Source organism: Oxyura jamaicensis, chromosome 4 (assembly GCF_011077185.1).
Source record: "Oxyura jamaicensis isolate SHBP4307 breed ruddy duck chromosome 4, BPBGC_Ojam_1.0, whole genome shotgun sequence".
NCBI classification, from domain to species: Eukaryota; Metazoa; Chordata; class Aves; order Anseriformes; family Anatidae; genus Oxyura; species Oxyura jamaicensis.
Genome location: NC_048896.1, coordinates 55505509 through 55533166, shown reverse-complemented (window position 1 = coordinate 55533166; position 27658 = coordinate 55505509). Strand labels below are relative to the sequence as shown.

Below are 27658 nucleotides of genomic sequence, written 5' to 3'. Positions count from 1 at the left end.
AAAAAAAAAAAAAAAAAAAAAAAAAAAAAAAAAAAAAGCTATTTATCACTGCACAATATTAAGTCAAATTTTATTTGGGAAAAAAACAGAGGCTTTTGTTATTCAGTGCTAATATGCAAGCTATAAAACTCAATCAAAACAGAAAAGAATTATCAGCAAGTACAAAGCTTGCATGATATTACTGGATCTTTGGCAGTACAAAGCAGTTTTAACGATTTCAGCAATATGATACACTTTAAAGTAGAAAAAAACATAAGCCATAAATAAATATTACTAGAAGGGTAACAAACTACTTCACAGAGAGTTCTTGTTAGAGTAGGAAGTGAGCCCAGTATTACGTCCAAGTTAATTTATTAATGTATCTTATGTTACTAGAAATATAGAATAATTCATCTTATAGTATACTGTTAGGTATTTTGCGTATTTAGGAGAAAGCCTGCAAATTTTAGACAAACTGTTGAAGAACAAGATTAGAAAGAAACATGGAAAAACAGGAGACCAAGAGAGGATGGGGTTTTCTTTTGGATTCTTTTTTTTCTTCATTTTAAATAAACCCCAATCAAATACATATACAATTTGATGACACCCCTAAATTAAAAACCACCCATGTTTTCTCTGCTGCTGCAACTATGCTGTTTCCAGACTTGTGCTATCTTCAACAAGAAGTGTAAATCAACAAAAAAGGTTGACATAACATGTTAATTACTTACTCTGCTACAGGACTTAAAAGGGAATATTGTAAACAGGACAACAATCATGGTCCGGATTGCAGATACATAGCTCTCTACCCCCTTTAAGGCTAATTGGTGATGCCATTTAACAATCTGGAAAAAAACACTGGCAATTCCCAACATTAACCAGTAGATGCTGAACCAACACCCAGTTAGGTGAACTACTGAAAGCAGTGACTCTGACCTCCCACAACAGATTTTTTCCCTTAAGCGGGTATGCCTCAAGACTACTACAAGGGTCTACAAACACCAACAGCAGCCAGGTCATCTTAAAGCAAGGGGTGAGCTACTACTGTTTGCAGATGTCTTTACTTCTCTAGACAGTAGTAAAAGGCAAAACCAGAACAAGAAGCTGTAAGGCACTACATAAGAACAGCACAGCAAAAATAGCTTTGTAAGCATGTGCTCTTCACATTACCCTCACCTGGTTACAACACAAAGGGCAAATAAATGTGAGTGCCCCAATGCATACTTATTTTCCTTTGCCATAATCACAAATAATATTTTTCACTTAGTGCTACAATGCCAGAACTTTGAGCCAAAACAGTTTTCTATAGATGACATTAATATTGTGATGTTGACTAATGAGGTTGTGGTCTCCTCTATTTAGTTACAGTTAAGACAACAATGGTCAGAAGTTCGTGAAATGTGCCTTAAAAGGCTTGAAAAACCCTTCATTTCAGAAAATCTGATTCAAGTGAGAACCTCCAAACAATGCTCTCCTTCCCAGAGCTCTGTAGATGTGGACAGGGCCAAAACTTGTATATTTTCTGACTTTTTGATTTGTGGGGAAGTAAGAAAAGAGGGAAAAAAAAAAAAAGAGAGAGAAAAAGGCACAAGGAAAACACAAAGCTACCAGGCATTGTGTAACCAGAAGCGTGTACCAAACAAATCTAACAAGCAGCAGTAATGGATGCCTACAGTTACTTTCATGGGATTTATATTGGTGCAGAATGAACATTCACACTATTAACAGTCTTTTATAGTTACCTTAAACTAAATCAGATTTCTCACTCTATAGGAAACCTCACTGATACTGGCAACACATTTGCTATAGTCTTCTTGAGGCTGCTACATGACATAGAGCCTATATTCTAATCATGGCCACTCTGTAAGGTCAAATGACTTTTGGATACCTCTGAAAGCTTCCCTTTTATAAGTCAGGACCAGCCTGAGCACAGAAACAAGGCAAACAGTAGCACGACTTACTACAGAATAGACAAGAATTACTTTTAAAGGCAAAACAATTACACCCAACTACCTTACCTGGATTCAGTATGTCACAACACTAACTTGAAGAAACCAGCGTTGAGTTGATCACTTCTTCTCTTTCCCTCTTCCGTACAACTTACTTTCTGCTAAGCAGACAATGCATGCTCACTCTGTCCTGCCACTCCAACAATGGAGAGCATCAGCACCCCTAGCTAAACTTCCTCCCTGCTTACAGACAGCAGCACCCCCACAACAAGCTGGCAGCAGAAATCAAGATATGCTGATCCTCAATATCTGCAATTCGACACAAATGAACCCTGTTACCGTCACAAACTAGACCACCTGGCTGAGGCCAGGGGCAGCTGAAGAGCCAGATGAGCATTTGCCTCTGCTGCTCTACACCAACAACCCAACAAACCCAGGCAGTAACTTCCCCAGTCACTATGGCACGATGCGGCAGAGCTCATTGCCTGCTCTCTACTGCTGTTTCATATCCCCCTGTACTAAGCCAGGGGTAGGGATCTCAGGATGTTCAGTAATAAAACTTGGGTTTAATGCCTGAATGGTTCTTTTAAACATGGATGAATCATAATCCCTGGTTATGGTTCTCCATACTTGAAAAACCACTCCTGATGGGATTAATTCTTGTAATAGCATAGCTGATCACCACCATTAAGCAAATCGAAAACACATAATCGAGTAGATAAATGTATGCAAATAAGACATTGCCTAAAATCTGAAAGGAATCAGTGCCATGTCTAGAGGACAGTTTTGTTTTACTTCTTAGCCTAAAATTTAATCAAAACATTCAAGAACAAAACACATTCCTCTATCGAATTGGAATACTGATTTTCTAAGCCCAGTCACGTCAGTATCTGTGTTGTTTTCTCCTGCCAATCTTCTCCAGTCGTGTTCCCTCTATGAGAACACCTAATCTGCCCCACCGAGTCTGATTACAGACTAGACGTGGCTAACTACAGCCTGCTGCCATCCTGTTGTGCTTTCCGTTCCTCAGCAGAAGTCTTTACAAGGTTGCTCTACATTTCCCATTTCTCTTTATATTTCTCATCACCTTGGTAGATAAAACAAGCCCTGGCAGACAGACAGATGGGTACTACTGATCTTGCAAATGCTTTGCTTTTCAGTGTTTGATCTCTCGACTAATCAATGGCTGTACAACTTCAGTCCAGGTCTGCTTCTCTTACACCACAGATTTCCACTGTACACATTTTGGTTAACTGGGCCACCTGAAAGTAAAGACTGAAATAGGATTTAATCAGCCAATTCATAACATATTTGTGGAGCAAACATTTGATATATTAGAAAGGTCAATTATATACTTAATTTTTAAACAAGAGACCTCTGCTTACTCACAGGACTTGTTTTCAAATGGACAAATTTCAGATTCTACACGCTGGGCCTGAGAACAATCACCGAGTTCTTGGACAGCGATTACAGGTTTGACAGCTTGGCGCATTTATTTTCTTAGAGTTGCAAAGACATTAGAAATGAGTCTGAACGCTAGTGCCTTCCCCAGAGAAAGTAATTTTCCATTTCCTGGATGAAAATGGCACTATAAATGGTATATTCGCTCACTTTGAAGAGATTCATTTCTGCACAGGCTGCCCTGACTGGAAGGAAAAGAAGAATGGAATAACTAACGAACAAACACTTTGGTCAGGAGACACGCAGAACCAGCAATTTATTTCCCTGCTCCTTCCATTCTACTGCTGCTACCAGCACAAATCAAACTGAGCTGAATGGACAAAGGAGCAAAAAGCAACAACTGATCAATTCACTGATTTTTTTTTTCCCAGATTAAAACTTAGATCTAAGTATTGTTGATAGAGAACATAAAAACCACTATGGAGAATCAGTCAGAAATTTTATTAAAAGCTTCCGTTCACAGAAAAATTGAAGGTAACTTTGAGAAAAATTCTTAATTAGATTCACATTCTCAGTAGAGCACCTCATGCTGAGGTGAGTTACCATTTCACTTACATTTCAAGAAATAATTAAAACTCAAATTGTGAGTTAAGTATTCTTTCAGTGCTGAAGCAAAGTCTGGGGAGTACATTGAATTGTGTATTATGTATTCTCAGCAGTAAGGAGATCAAAAATGCATTTACACAATGCAAGCAGCCTAAGAGCTTTCATGGAGTCATCACCATGTCAAGAAAGAAAAGGTTTATGCATATCTACAGCTCAAAATAAAGGATGAAAACTTGACAGTATAGGGGCTACTCCTTTAAAGAAGCTGTAACTTGGAAAGTAGTAAACCAAACCCTCTTCTCAGCAACAGAATGGTCCTACATCCCCCTTTACACCAGGGAGGGGGGTGACGGAAGCCAATCTGAGCACAACAGAAGCAATTTACCCAAAGTACCTTACAGCCTGACTAACCCGAGCAGCACAGAGACTGTGAGGCAGCAGCACAAAACAAATATAAATTTGAACAATCCCAACTGAGCCCAGAGAAATATAACAGCCCCATCCTCCACGTTCCCCAAATCCAGCACTGTACTTCAGATCTATTTAGTTATAGAAAAAGAGCCCTGAGGACAAAACATCTCTCAGGTTCCTCAGTAGCCCTGCTCTGGCTTCAGCAGTGCCAGACTGACTTGTCACACCAAGACAGCTGTGTCATCAGCTGCCACACAACAGAGATGGCGGAAAACTGTTCTAGGACATTTCATATACTCAAAGACACATCAGCAGTATTCATGGCTGCCTAATTAATCTAAACCAGAACATTTAAAATGCAAAAACACTGAAATTATAGCTTGCCAACTAATATGTATTTACAGTAATCACGTTATACTACAACATACTTGGCCATAGCTGGGGTTGTCACCTCTAGGTCTGCCAGTGTTTGCCACACTTCTGGCAGTCAGTTTGCTGTTTTTCCCACATGACAGGCATCATTCAAGATGACTTCACCGAATGCTTTGTTCATTTGTTTTGTTTGCATTTATAAGTCTTCAGGTTAAGTGAAAGGCTAAGTACAGATCCAAGCATGTAGTCCATATCTATTTAAATAGATGTCAAAATTCTGAAATGTTATCATACTAAAATGCTTCCATCAAATCTATTACCCACAGGAAAGGAAACAGAAAGAGTCCTTGCTTGAGGTCAAATTTTACAGTCATTATCTGAACACAGCTCCAACTGACAGCTGCATTTTCTCCCATTTCATTTCATTTCCATGGATGCTGATAAAACAATTAATAGACTTGACTGGTAATTTGCATACTAAAACTAAACAACTAAAAAAATCACAGTAAAAAGTGGTTAAAAATACAACCGTAAGTTTTGGCCCCTAGCCTATTGTCCCAGAAAACTATAATTTGCCTCTTTTTCTGTCATCAGGGGACTGAGTTCCACAGAACCAATTCTGCCCCCTTCCTTTGCTGGAAATTAAAGAGCAGGACAGGGAAAGCACCAGTAGCTTCTGACAGGAGCACGCCAATTCCAGCCCAGCACAGTACTCTGCACTGCCTTGTATCTGGTGATTACAGAATACTCTTACCACTCTTAGTCCACATGAGGGAAACCAATACTACCTGGGAAGACTTTGCTTGCTCCTTTGTCTTACTTTTTGTCTCCCTAGTAAGAAGAGATGAAGAAAATTAACCGTACAAATGAGGAACTTTTTAGCACCTTTTCAGGACACTGGATTACTGGATCCACTAGGTGGATACAGGACAACCAAACTGCATTTAAGAATAAGAATTTTAAAATAGTTTGACATTGGATTTGTTGCACTATAAGCCTATAAAGGAAGAAAAAACTGAAAGCACTCCACTTCTCTTTTTATCCATTAGCCTTTTATTTCTTGCCTGTCTACAGCATACATTTCCAAGTCTTCTGATGGCTTATTGATGATCCAATTCTCATCTGTTAAAAGAACAAAGCGTTCTTTCCATCTAACAAATGATATACTGATAAACATGCCCACTGTCCAAGTGCCTTCTCATCAATCATCCTGTTCCAGCAGGATAAGGGATCGCTCTTAGTTTCATAGATTAAGGTTACATAATTAATTTTACTTATTCCTGTGGTGGATCAAAAAATTACCATCACTTCCCATTCTCTTCCAATGGAAACGGGCAACTGGATTTATTTTTTTTTTAACTAGCATTTAGATTATGGCTTGCCCAAGGTTTTTGATAGTCATGAGGCAACTTATTTGTGGACTATCCAAATAAACTGCATTCTATTTACAAACTTATTTTTATAATGTTTGGTTTTACATTTATTCCAATGTCATATCTACACATGCATATGAATGTAATGTGAAAAAAAAGACTACTTTTGAGATGCAGTTGAGGGGTTATTTTTGCTTGGTCATGCATGTCTGGACTTCATGTTTTTAAAAAGAAATTAAAAAAAAAAAAAAAAAAAAAAAAAAAAAAAAACTATGTGCCATGCCCTGAAGTAAGCTGAACTTAAGTGTTATAAGGAAAACCAAAGAGACTAGGAGAAATACAGAAATGTCATCTTTTCGATTGTTCTCCCAGCATTCCCGTCATTTCTCATTTTTCTCGTCTAAGAGTTTCTCAAACTGCCCAAAGATTTCTGCTATCATTTTTTTAAATTTTTTTTATCATCACCACCTTCAACACAGGAGACAAAGACATATGATGAAACTGTTTAGATTAACTTTGTTACTACTCATACTATTTCCTCACACAACTACACTTCAAATTTTAGGCTGCCTTTTCTCACGACTGAATTAATAGGATTTGTCAGAAAAACAGGCTCAAAAACTGAGGAAGAAAAAGACAACAGAATCACAGAATCCTTCCTCAGCTGGAAGGGGCTATCAATTCTTCCTCGGCAGGAAGGGAATTCTTCCTCAGAGCAAAGGGACTATCACTTAACCTCCAGCTTTCCAAGCTGTTAGCGCCCACTCTTGTCATCCTTAGTAACAACTCTCATTCTAATCCTTCATACTCAACTGTAAATTCAATTATCTCTGGCTCTCATTAAAGCACTATCTAATCTTCCATTCCACAATGCTAGATTTCCACCATTCCCGATACAAGATTTCTCCAGAACAGTGACTCTATCCACACTGTTCCCAAAACTTTCCCAGGTAAACATGGCATTTTCTTCCATATGAAAATAGAAACTCTCTAAAAGGCTGTATCTAAAGCAAGGTGTTACTTATTCCACTAAATCTTTTCAGACAGAAACTCTATATTTCTGTGTTGAAAGGAAATTAATTAACCTTCCTGTATTTAGTGTGAAGAACAACATTGCATTAGTGTGAAGAACAACATTAAGACAAAAAAAACACTACTTTTAAAGAAACAAAGAAGAAAGAAGAAGTGCAGGTTAGCATAGCTGAACATATGATTTCACGATATGGCAATACATAGTTGTAACCACATCATCAAACTATTCTTAGCGATGCTGTGTTTTGACTAAGCTTAAGAATAGCAAAGTGGACTGGTAAGAAGCTAAGAGCACAAAAAAGAGAGCCCCTGCACCTCAGTAAGGGAACAAGAAACCTTACCAGAAATCTTTTTTAAACAGATATTTAAACAATAACAGCAGACGTGGTCTGAAAACCACCAATCTCTTTTGTTCTTAGTAAGGATAAATATTTAAAAGTGAAGACCTTAATAAGGGTCAATTTCTTGGTCTGATCTGAACCTTCTGTTTTAGTTTGGTCACCAACTATGACCAGCAAGCTGCTCTGCAGGGTGACATTCTTAGGAACATACATTGAACAAGATCACCCTATGTCCTCTTTCTACAAATGCGAAACAGAGCTGTAAAATATCAAGTGCCAGGGACAGACCAGTGCAGAATTAAGAACCGTGCCAGTCCAGAGCTCACTGCAGCACTGACACAGATGAGAACTTTCAATTTACTCAGGATTAAGGTAATTTAAAAATCAACAAATATGGGTCTCAATCTGAATTCACTGTGATTTAGTGTTTATTTAGTTCCAATGTAATCTAACTTCTGGCAGACACATAAAAAGGAAGACATCATGCTCTAACCATTAGGCAGGGAGCAATCAATAAGCACCAAAATTATGGCATTATGAGAGATTTCTTACCTACCTCATTTGCAAAAATGATCGTATGCCATTTCTTATAACACTGAATTAAATATTAATGGTCCTTAATATTACTCCTAACATTAAGAATATTCACATTTTAAGTGAAATTCCCAACTGAAAGTAATATTGTAAAATTACTTGCAAAAATGAAAAATGGATTAAATAACTTCCTCCTAATAACATGAAATGGAAGCTGAACCTAGTTGCTGTTATCAAAAATCACTGCCCCACCGAGCTCAAAGATAAACACCTTCACACAGACCAATTCAAAGCATTTACAGTATCATGTCAGAGGCACAAGGCAGTAGTGCAACTAGACAAAACAGGAAAACTCATTACATACTATTAATTTATTGTAAGCAGCAGGCGTTTCTCATGAGAACGTTGACTTCTTCCTTTTGGTTTCACAGGTACACCTGGCATGCCTGCGTTTTCTCCCTGGCTGCCCTTTAAATACATTCATTTATACATGAGCACTCCATATGAGCCTGGACAGCTCAGTTCTAACTTCTTCCAGACTGTAGTAGAAGTCAGTGACTAATGCATCTAAATGTACCAGTAACAGCAATTTTTAAAGTAACGCTACTATTTGCAAATATCACATCATATATTCAGTAACAAATTAGGAAGCCAAGCACAAGTAGCAATATTTCAGAATGAAGGCTTAAAGTATTACATTGATTCATTTTGAATTTAGGTTAATGGTGATTTTAAAGTTTTACAATTCGCAGCCCCAGTTCCAGCCCAGCCTCACAAACTTGCATCAACACTCATCTTTACTCCAGCAGCCGAGGGTTTCCCTAGACAATCCAGGCATTGCCAGGATCTGCACAGGCTTCTCGTGGGCTAATGAATACGTTCAAGTGGCAGCGCAGTAACTGACAGGGCAAGGCTCGCAGCCAAGGCAGCATCCACACCATCATGAATTGGGTAACCCAGTGCGAACCGTTTGATTGCATGAGATGACGTACTGCTCCAGCTCACTCAGACATTATCCAGAGGCCAGCCCCCAAAAAAACAGGTTTTTAATAATCAGTGAATTTCTTTGAATATTTTCAGTGTTAAACAGCCCTAGACCTGGAATCATACCGAGACTACACTCTGCATATAGAGAGCTTCAAAATCCCCCCTGCCTCTCCTCCCTGATCTCCTTTCCTGCATTTAAAACCACAGCAGTATATAAACAAACACACACTACATTGGCTGCTGTAACTAGATAAATAAATTAATACAAAAGAGTTTTGAGGATTTCTCCCCCCCACCCCTTGGTTTTTAAATACCTAAGCATATTTTCTAACAGTCCCTATTTCATTACATCTACCATTATCCATAAATGAGATAAGGCTTTTTTCTTCAAGAAAAATGTATTCTGTTAGACATACTGGTAGAACTGAGAAAAACAAAGTTTAATTAGCTATATATCATCAAGAGCAACTGAGAGAAAAGGTAGTTTTTCACCTGTGGACTACCTAGTAAGGACTAGTAGACACATCATAAGTTATTTATCTTCCAGTAAACAAGACTGCTCTCTCCAGAATCAAAAAGAGAATGCAGCCCTTACTATAGATCTCTACTTTCTCCTTATTTAGAAAAGGACAAGTAAGTTAAATATTTTATGATGAAAAAAGGAACAAACATAAGCTAGTTAAGAGAAAAAATAACTTTTGAGTAACATACTGTTTATACATTTTTAAAGTAATGCCAAAGAACGTCCAGAACATTCCCTTTCTAAACTCTGTTGCACTTGTAGGCAAAGTGTTAATCTCTGTAGAAAGACTAATGGTTTTCCAACACATTTCATTGAGAAAAGGGTTGACTAAATTAGATTTTTTTCTTTTCTTTTCTTTTTTTTTTTTTTTTAATTAAGTTGGTCCCTTGCCTGGAGCAGCCAGAGTTGTTTACCCACAATGGCCGTGAAATTCCCTGTGTTTGATGGTTTAATTTTCTCCTCCTTGCCTGGTAATTCTGTTAAGGCATTTCTTTTTTGTGTGGCATAGCAAACAAAGTATTATGTGTCTGTCTGTCTCTGTCAGGTACTTGCACTTTCTATCCCCCTCACATATATAGGTCAATGGATGGAGTCTTCAAGTTTATAGTTTAAATTTATTTATACTATATTTACCTGGTCCACTGCAGTCCATGACCTACACTTACATACAGACACTTCCTACCTATAGATACTACAAGATCAGAATTTTGTTTTACTGGTTTGATTCTATCAACTGTCAGATGCAGACAATTCTACTATGAATATCACGACAAGTTGCACTCAACTCCCACCTCAAGTCCAGGTCCTGGCTTACACTGCCTGGTCCTGTAAGCAGCTTGGGCATGATGACAACTAAGTCTAAAAGCTATGAATATCCTTCACTGGGGTAGAATGGAGACAACATTAATTGAACAGAAATAGAACTAGCTGAAAGATCACCACGTGTGAAAAAGGAGCAGTATCACTGACTGTATTAAGAGAACAAGTTAACTCAAAGTCTGTGACATACCACAGCTTTCTTCACTAATGAACACAGGCACGCTGAATAGTTCTTATTAAATTCCAAAAATAACCATGTGCACCTTTCATTAAAAAAATAAATAAAATCTGAGAGCTGAACAATACACGGGAATAGATTTTAAATTAGTCCAAGGTCCACTTGACCGACAGTAGTTCTAAATACAACTTACATTGCATCTTCCTTCAGACTTGAAACAAACAAGTTATTATGAACAAATTAGAGCAAACTCGAATCTTTTCATCTCCCAGATAACCACCAGGACTACCACTGCAGAACAGTTTCAAAGGCAAGTCCTGATCTGAAAGCTTCCCATTAGGTGTCCAGGAAGGAGGCATTAGAGACCGTGCGAAGCCAGGACACCGCCCTGGGCAGGCAAAAGAAGCCAACAGATAAGAAAGCCTGATTTCCGTGTTTCACATTGTATGAACAAAGCAAAACACAAGGAATAGGGAACATTATTGTCACTAACGTAAACAGTAAAAGAGAACCACAAATGTTTTTTGTCGGATTTTCACAAATCCAAACTAAAGACACCAGAGACCCTCTGTGACCCAAAACACCCTCTCGCATTCCCTCCTCACCAAGGGAGTCCGTCTCACAAGCAAACATTAGCAGGCAGCCAGCTCGTCATCCCCTGGGATGCACTGAAGTTGTCTCAACACACATAGGGACTAAACAACCTTTTCATGGCTCCCCAGAGGACCCCTGCTCTGCAGACACAAGCTCTCCTCCAGTTCCTCGCTGTCATTCCAACAGAGAGGCATCTTACCTTGCCTGTCGAGGTGGCAGTACATTTGACCTACACATGAGTCTCAGCCCATAGAGGGTTTTCAAGATGGGATCCATGCTTGCTTCCAAGGTACCAGCACTTCGTCTCCCTCAGACTATCCTGTCCCTTCTGTGCATTTCCAGAGTCATCAACAGAGGGGTAATATTACTAATAATTGAAAACATTTTAAAACTAAGCTAAGAAACTGAAAATTGTTTCAGAAAACAAAACCAAAGGCCAAGATTCCAGAGTGCTTCCACAAGCTTCAGTGAACTTACAGCACTGCAAACGGGATCAGAACCGGCTCCCATCACTTTGGGGAGGTGAGAGATGTGTGACATTGCTGACTGTACAACAAAGGCTCTTTTGAGTTATTTCCCATAGCAGAACCAACAAATCATCCGGATGTAAAGCTGAAACGCTGCTCCAAATACAGAAATGAAAAACTAGGGTCATAACTGACTGACTGGTATTGTCTTTTAAAATTGCCTAAAAATACATCTTCTGCTATATTTTCAGTATTCTTGCACTTCGTAATTGGATTTTAATAAAATATTTCTGCCTTAACCTTCAAACTATAGTGGGAGACATTGCTCTTTCAGAACACAAAAATAGACCCTCAAAGCTGATGTTTGTCAGAACTGAAAAGGTATCCAACAGGAACACAAATTCCCACAGGCATGGGCTAGATCTTCACCAGTATTTTAAATAAAATAGTACTTGAAATAAAATAGTCCAAAGTCACATATGTTTGTGTTTTTGTTGTTGTTTTTACTTTTCCCCTGAACTGGAACAGTTAATGAGGACAGAGCTATGCTTTTTTTTTTATCATTAACAAAAAGATGTAGCCACAAACCTCAAGTAAAACCCCACTTTACCTGAACTATGTTTTTTTTTTTTTGGATGAAGTAGATCAGATAGAGGAGAAAAAAAGTAGATCACTGCTTCAGGCAAAATGCTCAAGTATGTCATTCCATTGTAATGTACCAAAGTTGACTGGTAAGGGTATTTCAGCTAACTGGAAATGAGTAACCATAATTTTTCTTTTGAAAAAAGAGCACAATTGTTTTGTGCTCGCTTGTTGATATAAATCTTAATAAATATTCATAGATAACTCTAGGACAATCTGCTCAAGAAGATGAGCACATGCTGAATTAGGTATTTTAAATAATTATTATAAATGTATCCTCTCCCAGTAACATGGAAACAGTTGTAACATGGTCCTTAACAACCCTCAGATCTGTTTAAAGGAAATAGCTGACAAATGCTACCACCTGGAAGAGCTGTGCAAGGTTTGGCTGTACTAGAAGCACAGGTGCAGAACTTGAGGTGGGTTGGCTTCCCTTCTTCCCCTCTCCTCAGGAGAGAAGAGACTTGTTCCCAGGAGCTCCTGAGCCTCTGATTGCTTACGTTAATCTGGGACTTGCCCCCTCGTTTGCAGGATTAGTAGCAGTATTTCCTCCTCTATGCACCAATGACCACAAGTAACAGAGAAGAAAGATGTATCTACAGCCACACACAGACAAAAAGTGGGGGGAAAAAAAAAATCTACCTCCCTTGTAACATCACTTTAGCAAGAAGAATAAACTTAAAGGGGTACTTTGGCAGCCTGATGCATTTTCGATCACACAGCACGCTAATGGGCAGTAGCACCTACAGCACTTCAACAGCCACGAGGCTCGTTTTTGGGAGCAACATTTTAGAGAACAAACTGGTGGACCTCAAACTATAGCCCACTGCTAGCCCAGAATAAATACACCTGCTATCCTGGTGACAGACCTTCAGGCTAAAATATATTTTTTAAAATTACATTACACACACCAGAAAAAAGCAACCGGGACTGAGACTGTCACACCTGCACAGATCAAGCCTCCTCAATCTTTATAGCAAACGGGACAAAGGGATTTCAGTTTCCCATGATCACAGTTGGAGGTGAGAGCATTGGACATGGCCTCAGACAGTTTATTTCTGGAATACTTTTTATACAGGTTTAAAATAAATTTCAAAGACTGCCATTTAATCTTGCTTCAGTGTCTGTATTCTTTTCACTCTGTGACTCAGTTGATAACTTCACAGAATGCTTTTGTCAGGTTCCCATGCTTCTTTAGGCCAGTCTCCAGCTGCAATTGTAGGAAAACTCCTATCACATTAATATGAGCATCCACAACATTTTTTTTTTTTTAATTTGAATACCCTGATGTTTAGCATGCTTTTTCATTTGTGTAAGTTTTCTACTGTTTGCCAGTCCATTGAGAATGTTGATGAAAACCAACCAAAAAAAATAAATAAATCTGTTTGCTGAGCCAAACAGATCAGAACTGAGGTTTGGTACCTACACTTATACTTAGAGTTCAAGCAACAACTAAGACTCCCAAGGAGACATTACACAAGGTTTCCTTCACTGCAGCCAATGAATGTTAAATGTTCAAGTTGAATTTGGAAAAGACTGCATAAAAGTCTGGGGACCCTACTCCCTGTGTCACTCGAAGACCCATATACACATATGCAATATGTCTCCAAGCACAGGGTTATTGGAACTTCTGCTTTTTCTGCTGGTGAATCCTGCAAATCATCTACAAAATTCTGATAATGGAGGTACTGGTGGTACCTGATGTTTTCTTCTGTGAAAAGCATTATAGTAGCAGCAGAAAGGCAAGAAAAGGGAACCGTTACTGTTTTATAGTACTTTTCTATCTTCTACTTAAAAGGAGGTACTATTTCACTAAATCCCAACTTCTGATAGTATTTCCTCAGACATATTATGTTTACAGTCTGCCTAATTTGCCACCAGATCAATTACTGATTAACTTCAGTGCAAAGTGCTACATATGTTTACATGTATATTTTGACAGCCGGAGTATATTGAATAATCCCAGCACGTGGACAGCTTCGTTTTTTCCAGTATGTAGTTCCAAAGACACTATTGTGAGGAGGCTTCTCTTTTTTTCAGAGAAAGAAAATCCAATTTATGAAAATGTAAAGCTTTCATGGTGTTACATCAGACTACTTTCTAATTTTACTTGCAAATATATAACAAAGCAGTTGAGCAGTTGCACAGAACCTTTACAGGTTGGGTCCTCTGATCCCTCTTGCTTTTTATGCTTCAGTAGGGAAATGTATCTCTAGGCTATCGCATCTTGACAGTACAAAAACTGACTTAAAAGTTTATTGTAAACGTTCTTTTCTTCACCTTGATCCGGATTTATCAGACACTGCTAAAGGAAACTTGGAAAGCACTCTAAGGTACACTAACAGAGGATGCATTTTGCTCCCAAGCATAAGTCCTAACCCCCATTCTCACTGAAAAGCCCCTGTAATGCTTTAATAACATTAAGATACATTGGGGCTTTTTGAGTGAAATACATCATACCATTCAAAGATGACTGACATCACAGTGACTGGTTTTATATATGTAACTTCACACACATGCAGATACTTTCTGTACAGGATAGACAATAAACTGTAATAGTACCTGCAATTAGCATCAGTAATTAACCCTGGAGATTATGGACATTTCAATTTAATTTATGAAAAAATAATAATTGAAAAAATCATATCCTTACTAGACCTATGTAAATGATAAAGAGCCCTAACAGAGGTATCAAATACCAAAATGAAGTCTCATCTATAGAACAGTTTCATCAGTTGATGCTTTTGTCCTAGTTTTAAAATACTCAACACTTCCAAATTACACACCTGGTTTGCCTAAGCAATAAATAACGCACAAGCAAGTTAACAAAGATTAAACTCTGGACTGCACTTACAATATGTCAGTGAGCTTACAGTAGCTGTCTAAACATATTTTCTTAGTTGAACAAACTCAAGACAAATTTAGATAGTGAAAAATAAGTGACTTTATATTTTACAAGAGTACATGCAGCAGAAACATGCAGAGCTACAAAACGAGCCACACGAGGGGTAGCTTCTGCTGGGTTTGTTAAGAATCCAAATGACTTGTGGCTTCTTCGTATTTTGCAGTGCCACCTAGCGTAGACTGTCCTCACAAGTTCCAAGCTTCCAGCAGACCACCAGCACCTGAGGTACTGAAAACCAAATAACTTCCATAAAAATAGCAGACACCGTTTTTGTTTTCATTACTTGGAAACAATTGCTGGGAGGATAAGACTACAATAACCAGCTTAAACAAAATGTTTCTAGGACCAAAACCTAAAAAGATATCTGATACCAGCATTAGGAAACCCCCCAAAAAATGCCTAGAAGTGCAACAAAGTAAAATTATATACTTTTATTTTCAACTCGGTGGCTAAATAATCATCAGATATGATTCATTTGGAAAAACATTTCATGTAGATTCCCCAAATGAAAACTAAATTAACACAGGTTTAGCATCTGTGCTTTTATAGAAACTACAGATGAAATTAAGCAGTATTTCTCAATAGCAGGTCTAGATTTAGAGTGGTTATTTCATTGTATTTTTTGAAACTAGGTGTTGCTTCATCATTTACACCCTGTACCTTTACTCCAAGGTTTAATCACTGGATCGCTGCATGATGAGGTCGATCACACTGCTCTTGCGGAACGAGCTGCTGTGCAGGACTGCAGAGATGTTGGCTTGATGATCAGCTTCCCCCACCGAGCCAACAATGCCACTTCCAGCTAACACAGCGAGGCTACGTCACGCGGCCATTCTATAGAAGCCACACAAATGGTATCGTAACAGACAGCAATACCCAAGCTCCAGATGTGGTGTCGCGCTCTAGCTGCATTGGCAGGGGGCTCACTTGGCTAAAGCTGGAGGGCACTTCTCATACATGCTCCAACTTCCTGATTATTAGTTCAAAAATTTCTGATAATTCTCAATCAGAAAGTTATTTTTTGTTTGGTTTTCTTTTAACTATTAAATGAGGAAACCCTATTCTCAAAATCTAAGAGTAGCTCCTATTCTGTTTAACAAATTCTGTTTTCATCCAAAGTGCAAACTGGACTAACTCATTAAGGAGACTTGGAGTACAACTACGTCACTACAGCAGAGAAAATCATTTTATCCTATAAAACTCAGTTCCTACTTGTCTTTAATTGTGCACACGTACACGACGCAAACAAAACCCAGGCAAAGCCACGCTGTTACTGCTGCAATAGAAGCACTGTACAATACCAGCGCGTTGATGCGCTCTGCTTAATGCTCCATTTGCACAGCAGTAAATACACAAGATACCAAGTCACATTTAGCTCATAGACATTTATACCCATTTTCATGTTTCTGAGTCATTTTCGTAACAGAAATAAGCACCTTAAGTACAGTGCATCCTACTAGCATTGCTGTAATGTGCCAAGATCACAGATTATGAATAACTAAACAATACAAAAACCTGATGGTACATGAAAAACTGTCAAAATACAATAAAAGCTTATTTCCCACAAGAGTTTCTCTCTCTTAATTTTCCATTATACATCTACCCCTTATAATTACAAGCAAAGCTGGTCTTCTTAAGGCCTCTTATTAAGAGATTTCACTCTGTTTGCCAAACTCACATTCTTGCAGCAAGCAAGAAACTCACATTGGCAGGTGTACAGCTAATAGAATTAAGCAAATCAATAAAAAAGAAAGTGGTTTTGTTTTGTATATATGAAAAGTTCAGGAGAAAAATGCTGTTAAATAGTTCAGCTCCCCATTCAGACAAAGCAGTTTGTCTTTACTACGATACTCAGAACACGTTTTCTCTGAGGTCACAGCACAGGGTAAAATTTCATAGAAAAAACAACAACAACAACGATATACAATGAGCAGAAAAAAAAAAATCCAAGAAAACACAGTTTTCATTTCTAATGCCATGGCACATAGTAACAGAGTACTAATTCAGCCTGTCAAAGAAACAAACTTGATAAACAGCATCCTGTTTCCCATGTGCTTGACACATACTATGTTGAGTAAGCACCTTTAGCTTATGTTGTCTTCTGAATTCTCATTAAATAGTGCCTTCTTCAACACTAAAAACAATCCAAATGAACCTGTGGGGCAAACTCATGGACCAACAGGAGGAAGAGTCTTAGTTTGTTAGGCTGAGGCAAAAAGCCTATTAGGATCCGTATCAATGGAAATCAGTATTAACCTCCCCTGCAGCTACAGACTTGAAACTACTGTAAATGAAAGAAACGTCCTGCCCCATCTCTTCTGGATTCAGGAGGATGGCAAGTTTGTAGAACTTGAATGTTAAACACTGTGGAAGCAGAAATTGCTCTATATTTTTAAGCTGTACCTTTGCAGATATTGACATCTAACATTTGAAAACTCATTGCTGAAAGGTGTAAGAATGATAAAGTGTGAAGTTATCATTGTAAACTTGAAAAATCTACAGAGTAAGGGAACACAATTTGTTCTATTCACTCCCTCCTGGAAGAAATTAATAAACATACCATGTGCAGCGCAATATGCCCACTTCACTTGTCAGTATGTTATCTTGGTATACCTTGCCAAAAAGGTACACAAGACTTGGAAGAAATGCAATGTATCCTGTCTCCTAACAGCATTTTTTATTGCACGATGCATTGTATGAATCTTGTTTGCAGTTTGAGAGTCTACCTGTCTTCAGTTAATTTATGATGATACAAGAAATGGGGAAAAAAAAACCCTCCCTGAACTGAGCTGCAATGGAACTGGACAAATTATCTGAATGTACCTCTGCACATTATGGGGAAAACAATAAAGAATCCTCCATCATTCATTTATACTTTTTGCTCTTCTTAACATTCAGCTTGCAAGCATTTAACATAGGCTTCCAAACAGCAAGAAACCAAAATTCAAACCTCAGCTCCTTTTTTGTATTGCCACCTTGGATTTTGTATCAAGACAAGCAAGTCTAATTAAAGTCCTCTATCACTGCAAAGACATTTATGAGCTAAAGTCCAGCACCACGTACAAACCTTGCGCAATCCAGCCAGCCTTTTCAGGGTTGCATTAGGTTCTCTGTAACAGATCAACTACCAACTCCAGAAGAGCCTGATAAGCTAACTGACCAGATCCTTATCTGGCAAAGTTAAGGAAGAATTAGGCATCCCTTAAGGAAAAAAAAAAAAAAAAAAAAAAAAAAAAAACACTCCTTCAACTCCTTCAGGGCTGGAACAGCAAAGTCAACTGTGACTGCTCCTGAAGGACGAGACATAGAATCTGGGACAGAACTGGAGAGAGACTGACAGGTCTGTAAGTGAAATCAAGAAGCTGGGGAGGGCTCGTAAGCCTAGACAAGCAGTAAGCAAAACCACAGACTTGGCGAGGCCGGGGCCAGCTCTCCCTGCTCAAGCTCCAGGCCCACTCCCTCCCTCACCCCATTTTCATGTCTTGAATTTCCAAGTTCTTTTTAAAAGCCAAGGAAGAGGATCTCATTGAATGTGATTTATATTGATACAGGTGATTTTAGAAGAAGGTATCCTTCCTCAAAAGTGTGATGAATAACAAGTGTCATTCATCACCAGTAACAACAAAATATTAACATAACACATAAGAATAATCAATATGTAATTATTCGAACCAAACTAGCCATTCCCCAAAATTTTCAGTCACAGAACATGTGACGTACTGCAAAGCTTGTGAAAATATAAATTACTTAGGAAGAAAAATATAGCTAACTGCCCAACAGTTAAGGAACTGTTCATGTTTCATAAATTGTGAAGAGATGTCAGTGCTGAGTAATTGCCTACCTTCCTGTTTGCCTCTCTTTGCAAGTTGCCTTTTATACAAATCCAAAAGGTATTGTTTTTATGTTTCTCTGCACAAGTCCTATGCTAAAACTATATAACTGTAACAAGCTAAATAATTCATCAGATATATCAGTCCCACTACATTTCGTCAAACCCCTTAGGGAATAGGCCTAGGCCTATTCAAACCGTTATTCCACCTGCAACAGTAGCCCACCTGCCTGTTGCCTTCTCAGCCTCCTCTGTCCAGAAAGTGGTGGTCATAGAAGAGGATCTGCAGGAGGCCCCTGGATACACCCACTCAGACCAATATCCCTTACTTCTTGGAAGGCAGACTTCTCTGGTCTGAAACCTAAGGCAGCCTCAAGGTTGGAAGAACCCATGGAGAACTGGAACTCTAAGACTTAGGAAGACCAAAATAACCAGCAAAAGACAAGCCTGATTTTTAAAAGAAGACACAATCTTCAGCACTGTAGAAACTCTGTCAGAAAGCAGAGGAAAATATGAAGAGAAAAAAAAAAAAGATAAAAAAAAAGCAAGAACAGGGATTCTAAAGTAGTAACACTGCCCCATTCTCCTCACTAATGCCATCAGGGCTGTAATTTCATCAGGACTAATTTCTGCTCATATTAACATTGTGACTAGTATTTTAATATTTGTGTAATTATCAGAACGTGTGAAGTAAACAGCATTCAGTGCTGCATGGATAGTTCCAGTAATGAGGACTCACATGCACAAACCCCACTGAATATACAGGTGCACAGGACAAAAACCTAAGATATCCACAGTGCTTTAATCTAGTACAGATTTAAAAACAAAAATTAAAACATCGCAACATAAAAATCAAATGAATGAAACACTGCCCTTTCAAAGGCTACCACACTTGTAAAATACTTGTCTGAATATAAGGCTTTATTAATAGCCAATTCTTTACGTAAACTCTTGCCTTGATGCAGGCTGAGCAATACAGACGCTTTCCCTTATCATTTCTGCTATATAGACATCTCTTAAATATAGATAGAGGGTGCCTGTAAACCAGGGAAGACTGAAAATTAGTCTCATTTTTGAGAATCAAAGCTGGATTTAAAAGGCGTACATAGGGCCTGATTTCGGTATATGTATTTTAACGCATCATTAATGGACAAGTAAACAATTCCTCTGGTGAAGAGCAATGGAAGCATTAGATGAATTAATTTCACATCAGATGAAAACATAGCTCCACAAAGATTTGGTGCTATTATTATTTATCTCTTTGTTATTATTTTTTTCGAACTAGGCACTGGGTTAGCTTTAGGCACCTGGCAAACAGATAAGCACAAGCTCTGCCGTTCACGCTTCAAAAATCTGTGTATTATTTTGGGGAAAAGAGCGAGCACCCTGCTCTATCGCAGCTCAGAAATTACAGTACGTTCCTTCCCACCCCTCGGTCCCTTTCTTTTCAGGCCGACAGCATTTCAAGTTCCAACTCTGCCCAACTTATTCCCCTGCAATACCTTCCCCGTGATTTCCATCACACCTCAGGAGATGCTGTTATTCGCAAGATGGGGATGGGTACCCTCTAGCTCAATCACTCGACCAAAATTAACCCCTTAGAGGCTCCTACGGTGCCTGTCCCTCGCCCAGCACCCCCACCAGGACGGACAACCCTTCCGAATCACACCCTTGGAGCCCCCCAGCGCCTCCCCGAAGGACCGGGGCTGCCGGTCCAGGCCAGGCACGGCGGCACCGGGCAGCAGCAGCAGGAGGAGGCGGCGCGGAGCTCCCCGGCGGCGCTCCCCGGGAAGTTGCCCCCAGCGCCGGCTCCGGACCCAGCCCCAGCCCCCAGCGCCCCCCGCTCAGCCCGGCGGCCACCCCCGACGAGCGCTCCCTCGCCCTCCGCCGTCTCCCCGCACGCCTGGCGGGCTGTAACCTTAAGAAACTTGCAAAGGGAGTGACTTCGGCGGCACGGAGCCCGGCTCCGGAGCTCTCCCTGCACGCCAGAAGCCGGCGGGGAGAGAAGGAAGCAGCGCCCGCGCCCCGCCCGGCCCGGCCTGCCCCCGGCGGCGTTACCTGGCTGGCGGCGGGCGGCAGGGGGGGGCCGCCCGGCGGGGCACTTTCCGCCGCTGCCTGCGTGCGTGTGGCGGCCGGCGGCCGGCAGCCCGCTATTTATAGCCCGCAGCCTCCAGCGCGGCGGCAGCGGGAGGAGACCGAGGGCTCGGCGCCTCGGCACCCGAAGCCCGGCTCGCCCGCCCCGCCGCAGCCACAGCGAGGGCGAGTCGCGGCTCCCGCCCGCCGCGGGCACCGGCGCTCCTGCCCCGCGGCGCCGCCTTCGGGCGAGTCTCCTCCTCCCAATGTCACCGCTGCACGCCGCCGGCTTCCCGGCCGGCTGACCCGCCTCTCCCGCTGCCTGTGTGGCTCGGTAGCCTTGTAGCGGCACGGCACGGCCGCGCAGAGGTGACCCACTGCTGCTGCCGCCGCTGTCGCTGCTGAAGGAGGCGAGCCCGGCGCTGGGCTGTGGGAGGGAGAAGCCGCCGCTTGCCGTTCACCTCCCGCCGCCCAGAGGGAGCCCGGCCTCCGCCGCTGCCTCTGCTGAGGGGCGGTGGTGGAAGCCCGCTGGGCCCGGGAGGACGGTGGGGAGAGGGGGAGAGGGCTGGCTGCCCCGGGCTGGGTGCCCCCCTCCTCCTCCTCCTCCTCCTCCTCCTCCCCGGGGCTGGGCAGCCCTCGCACGGGCACTGAGGGGAGCCGAGGGGTAGCGTCAGGCACTGCCCCTGCCACGGCTGGAAACGGGGGCACCCCTCAGGGCCAGCGAGCAGCTCCGCCAGCGCCTCAAGTTTGGGATGGAGGGACGGGGTTCGGCCCGTTCTGATAGCCAGGGGGTCCCACAAAGTGTCCACGGCCCCCATGCCCTCAAGGCAGCCCGCCCGCGGCCCTTAGGGCCGTTGGCACTGTGAGGCAAGATAGTAGTCTTAGTAAACAACAATTTTCATATAATAAATGTTTTCTGCTTGTTTCTTTTGTAGCTAGATGATAAATTCCAGTATTTGAAACTTCAGGTAATCCTGCTGGAACTCTCTCTGCATGATAGCTGGGCACAATTTGGGATTTGAGCTGTAAAAGCAACTCCTATACGGTCATATACAAAATTGGTCAAGTTCACACAGAATAGATTGTTACTTCAGCCTACTTAATAGCATTTTTACAGGGTTAATTTTTAGGGTTTCCTATATTAAAACATGTGCTCACCTCCTATACTTATCTACAGACAGCTACTAGGACAAAGCCTGGTGATGACCTGTGCAAAGCAAGATGGATTTAGTTTCGAAAGTTTGAAGTCAAAACAAAGTTAACACAGAGAAACAAAATTGGGAGCAAAGGGGAGCTAACCAAGTATTTGCATTTTAAGCTACATAAAAATAGAAAGGAAAACCCTGAGAAGGCACAAGAGAGATCTTGCCTTGTCCAAACACTTCAACATTAAAAAGTAATACATAAAAATCTTGTATATTGATGGAACTACATGTTTAGGTAAAGCTATTCCTACAGAAGTGTTTGCAGAATTGTACTCATATTGAGCAAGCTATCATAATGAAATGAAACTTTTAAATTCAGAGATCAGTCTCTGGAGTATCTCTCATGAACAAAATTTTGCTTTTCACAACAGGAATTACTTCATAATATTCCTTTTTGTTCAATTTTTAATGTTCTGTAGTCTAATAAGTAGCAGAAAAGATCCTGCTGGTGTATGAATTGATACTGGCAGACTCAAAGTGCCACCAAGTAAAACCTATGTTTTAAGAAGGGAACTTGGAAAAGTTAGCCAGATTTAGTTCAACTACAGGTAAGTTTCCTTCTCTGTGCTCCCTTAAGGGCTGAGTACTGTTCAGGTTTAGTCTGCAGTTAGGTTTCACATGAAAGCAAGCCCATGCTCTTATAGCACACTGTACATACAGTGAGCCGTTATCAAAAGGCCTCCAAGTACACTTCTTTCTTAAGTGAGCCTTTGTCATGCAGCAGGTCATACTGCAGAGCACAGGAAGGAAAGCCTGATTTCTAGATTAGACTTCTCTGTTATGTTGCAAAATGTCACTAGAAGATGCCTGTTCTGAAATCTAACATATGCTTTTCAGTGTGGGGGAAAAAAAAAAAAAAAAAAAAAAAAAAAAAGATTATTATTGCCCCTTTGAAATGTTTTAAAATGGTATGTAGTCTAAAGCCCTTTTCATCACACAGTCAAAGTTTTCAGAGCTCAAAACTACACTTTAGCATAAAAAGTGTCATCTGATTTTCAAAAGTATTGACTTCAAAATTATTTCAAATGTGTTACAGTGCTCGTTATCTCTTTAAAAAAAAAAAAAAAAAAAAACGTTTCAAGTGCCTAGATATGGATTTAGGGTGTCTGATTTAGGGTGTCTGACTGCATCCATTTGGGCTTGAAAATTTTATCCTGCATGTACCCGTGCTTCATAAGAAATGCATCAGAAAGCTTCAGAGAAGCTATAAAAGCATTCTCAAAAAAAACAATGCAGACTTGCACCAGTAGAGCACAAGACACAACCCTAACAAAGCTACTTGGCTGTATAATTGAACTCATTCGGGTATAAATAACATCAGCCTTTAACAGACAACTGTAGTAGCAGGAGAAATAAATAAAATTAAACATCTGCAGGAACAGTTCTCCTGTTATTTGTTATTGCTATCTTCCCAACATTTTCCAAATCAAAATGTTTTTCTTTAACATCTCTCCCTTTCTGCTAGCCAGTTACTACCCCAACTCTCACACATGACCTCCTGTGTTACACCATACAAATGTGAAGTCTATCTGAGCTTCCTGACTTGATGCCATTCTATTTCACTGTAGAGTCAAATGCAGAGTCTCTTTCTTACTGAAAAAGATGAGGACAAGGAGGCGAGGGAGGAAACAAGAAATTAAACTGTGACAGACCAAGAACTTCTGAAAGGAACAGCATGTGGAGCTATTGGAGAATTTCCCTGCTCTTCTGCAGTCCTGCTAGTAAGGTTTACTATTTGCAGGCCAAGGCCTGGGATCAAAGAGAACACTAAATCACCAAAATCTCCAGGATGAGAAAAAGAGGTAGGATTTAATGGCCTGTCAGCAGCCGGAGTGGAGTCTCTCTGTGGGAGAAGCTGTAGGAAGCTATCCAAGTCTCCCAGTGCGCAGGGGGAAATAACAGGGCTGGTAGGAATTTTCTAAATTTTCAAGGAAAAGCAAACGACTAAGCAAGAGAAAATGCAAATCTTTGTTGTTATAGGCCTTTGCTGAGAGCACATTTGGATGGATAAAATGGTTTCTTTCCAAGAAGCTTTCGTATTATATTTGATCCATGTTCTGTATAATTTTTTTTACCAAGGGAAAGGGTAACCAAACATACACCAAAAGCAATTGGGTACGTCATGCTAACCTGGTTAAAATGCAGAGCAGTAAGATATAGGCTTAGTAGCAAAATGGGGGAGGGGGATGACTGTGAAGGATTTAAACCATTCTGTATTCATGATTGCCCAACCACCTTTTAAGGCACAGCCAGGGTAAAAATGCAAGCCTGCTTGTTCTCAGGACAGTTGGTATGACTGACTGCATAGCATAATTGCATCGCTTCTCCATAATAGCCACAGCACAGCAAAGAACATTGAATTCATACCTGCTTTTTAACTGCAAAGAAGTAGTGATTCAAGAATTAAATCATAACAAAAGCATAAACCATTCCCTTATCAGTGGCTGAACACTCCCACCCCTTAAAGCCACTATCCTCCTCACAGTGGAACCAACAACCCTGCCTGAAAACAAAGGATGCTTCTGGCACTGAACCAAAGCCTAAAGCACCGAATGAAAATCACCAAAAACACATCCTAAGCAAGACTGAACTTTGGTAGTACAGCTTCCTGCTTAAGCGTCACTGTAGATTACTGCACAAAATTGAAATCTGTGAACTATGTCAGGCTCTTAACAAACAGCAAATCAGTGACCGTGAACTACAGTTTGGCTCTCAGTGCCTCGCACCTTGTTACTAACGTTGATGATAAATGTGTACAAAAAAGTTACCCTGCTGATCTAATGGTGATTTATACCCAATCCATGTGTTGCCATGCAGCTACAGAACAACTGCAAAAGAAGCAAGAAGATGGTGAACTAGGTTCTGCAAGGGAACTGGAAAACATGAAGCACTGAAAGAAACCGAGCCTTGTCTGTACAGGTTCCTCTGTGAGGGCAATCCCTTGTGCCAGTGACTCCAGGGAGGCCAACGCGGGCCACTGCCAACATGGAACAACTTGCAGGATCAACACTCAGAAAAGGAGCAGCTGTATAGCTGATCTAACAGAGGTGAAACTGAAAGTGAGACGTAGCATGCTACAAAAGGCTGAAGAAAACAGTGTCAAAGGAACATACTTCCTCAGTTATCCCAACTGATTGCAGACATTTCATCAAAAGACAATGATGAAAAACAATAAAGAAGCACTGGAGAAAAGACTGCAGAGATAGTATCACACTGTGTACAAAATGAGAAATGGGTGGTAATGCAAATAATAATAATAAAAAAAACAAAAGTGAAGTCGTGCTGAGTAGATTGCACCTCCTGCTGAAAGATAGATAGATTTGTTTCCTTTACACTTTGGGAATATTAATTGTGTTTATTGTACCAGTAGGGAATTATTGTAACGAAGTTACCTAACTCAAATGTTGTTCTACGCATCAGATATAAGATGCAAATTTATATCATCAACATCCATCTGGACAGTAATTTCACTTATTTTCCTGCTGTTAGGAAAAAGTCAGTCTTAAAAATCCAAGAAGGAAGACTATTGCACTGCTATTGTATCCTTATTCAGTGGCATTTTCTCCAAATTCCTTCATTTATTGCCATGCAATTTTTGCCTTTTTTTTTTAGTAAAAAAAGAGTAGTGACCAAAGTTCCATAGGACAACAAACATAAGCTTATCACTAATATGCCCTTGGAAACATCATATTCATATGATATAAAATGCTGAAAAATATAAACTTATTCAACTGTTCAGAACACAATCATGGAGTGGCTTTTTTTATTTTTTTTAAAAAAAAAAAGAGATTTATGTCAGATGGCCTATTTTAAAGCTTACAGAACCACTGCATCAAGTGGTCTAGCCAATATAACAATAATTCCCAGGCCTAATTTGAATCAATTTACCAAGCAAGACACATGTTCGCATCTTGTACTAAAGGCATTGGGGGACACTGCATAAAAAAGTTTTCATTTTCTGCTCCTTTTGCACCAACATAAATGAATATACAGCATACGAGGCTTTAAAGAGTCCAGATCAGCAACTAAGTTGGCAGTGCAGTTCCATAAGTACAAACTCCGCAGACTTTAAGGGTGTTTTTACTGGCTTTTACACAAGGCAAAAGACAAGTTTTTTAAATCAGGACTACTCTTGTAGAACATCTCTGTAGGCCACAAGCCCTCCTACTGGATCTTAGGCACTTAACCTCTACCTAAATAAATATATGAAGTCACCCTGCTTTGTTTTATCTCAGAAGGCAAAAATACTTCAATATCTTTCGGCAATACTTGTTTGGGACAGAAGGTGGAAGGCCAAGCCAGCAGTTAGTTTACTGTCTAAAACAATAAAGTCATCAGACTGCTGAAACACAGACAACACATAGCTCCCTGCTTACTGACAAGATACTGTTATTGCTTTTTTTTTCTCCATGTTCCCTCCATGTACTAAATTTCAAGGAATAAAAGAATAAGCTTAGTTTAAAGCATTGCATTGATAGCCACCAACAAATATATATATGAACTGTCAAGAAAATCTCTCTCTCAAAAAAGAAATCTCACAGCCTAGAAAGCAATTTCATGACACTTACTCTTTTATGACCATCTCCTAAAACTACAACTCAAACTATGGGCTTTATTTTTAAAATTTAATCAATTATCTACTTGCAAACAGAACATTATCAATCTTCTCTATTTAAGACAATTCCCAAAACACCAGGAAATTCGATTCTACTCTATATTTATTCCCTTTACCTTACTATCTACAGAGAAAATTGTGTCTTCTAGGACAGCAATGCCTACAAAAAGAATATCCCTACCAATGGCCAGCTGTTCCCAATTTTCTCATTTTCCAAAGGGAAAAATTGGCAGGAAGCAGCTGAGTTCACATTTTCATTGCCCTCCACTGGTGTAATTACTGACAGTACTTTATATTGAAAACAACTTTCCCTCTAACCATGATAGCATTTTATTTACTTCGCATGATGAAAATTAAAAGGTTTGATGCAATAGAAAATGAAGTCCTTAGAGCTTCACAATGCTTTATGGTGAAGTAGTTCACACAGTAGTTCACACCCTCCTTTGAAATAGATTTTGGCTCCGTTTGCAGCAGCTGGTTGAAGACGAGCAACTTCTAAAAAACTGAAAATTCAGCAGTGCCTGCCAGATTGGAGCAGCAAGATGATCTGATACCTTATCATTGGTAGCTTGATAAAATGATTATGTGAAATCCATTCTCATTTAGTATGCATTTCCTTTTACAGCTGCATACATATATCCTCTAATGCATGCCCTGCAAATTCACAGCAAGAGGAGCCCAATGAGTTACCACACTTGTCTGAAGAAAACTAAACACTTGGAAACTAAAGAAAATAATTTAAGCTGGAGCTTTAGCAGATACTCTCTTCCATAGAAGAGTAGCATTTTTGAGCTTGAAAAGAATGTTCAGAAATAAGATGCAA

The 27658-nt window shown here is 40.0% G+C and overlaps 1 protein-coding gene across 12 annotated transcripts in view; it reads right to left on the bottom strand.

Moving 5' to 3' along the window:
- Positions 1 to 27005, bottom strand: part of INPP4B (inositol polyphosphate-4-phosphatase type II B) — a 302822-nt gene extending 275817 nt beyond the window's left edge. For 3 of the 12 annotated variants that reach the window (XM_035324469.1, XM_035324467.1, XM_035324472.1), the window contains exons 1-2: positions 26789 to 27004; positions 22174 to 22222 (exon numbers count right to left, since the gene is read on the bottom strand). The gene's annotated coding sequence lies outside the window, so the exon portion shown is untranslated. Of the gene's footprint in view, positions 1 to 21000; positions 21255 to 22173; positions 22223 to 26788 lie in introns of those variants that run through there. The other 9 variants (XM_035324476.1, XM_035324477.1, XM_035324478.1 and 6 more) reach the window with 7 other exon arrangements.
- Positions 27006 to 27658: the final 653 nt, after the last annotated feature.